The sequence below is a fragment of the Pygoscelis adeliae genome, unplaced genomic scaffold (genome assembly GCF_000699105.1).
Source record: "Pygoscelis adeliae isolate BGI_AS28 unplaced genomic scaffold, ASM69910v1 Scaffold209, whole genome shotgun sequence".
Classification (NCBI taxonomy): Eukaryota; Metazoa; Chordata; class Aves; order Sphenisciformes; family Spheniscidae; genus Pygoscelis; species Pygoscelis adeliae.
The window spans coordinates 684,798-685,127 of record NW_008825538.1 but is presented as its reverse complement, the minus strand read 5'-3'; positions in this window follow the sequence as shown (position 1 = coordinate 685,127).

Here is a 330-nt window from a genome sequence, read left to right as displayed (position 1 = left end):
TCTTCATTCTCCCAGTCCCCGCCTTTGCCCTCTGAGGCTTGGGCGGTGAGGCTCGAGCACTTGCTGGTGAAGACCGAGGCAAAAACGTCATTGAGTACCTCCGCCTTCTCCATGTCCTTGGCAACCAGGTTCATTCCGGAGAGGGCCCACGTTTTCCCTCGTCTTCCTTTTATCCCCGATGTACCTACAGAATCTTTTCTTGTTGCCCTTGACGTCCCTGGCCAGATTTAATTCTATCACAGCTTTAGCTTTCCTAACCTGATCCCTGGCTGCTCGGACAATGTCTCTGTATTCCTCCCAGGCTACCTGTCCTTGCTTCCACCCTCTGTA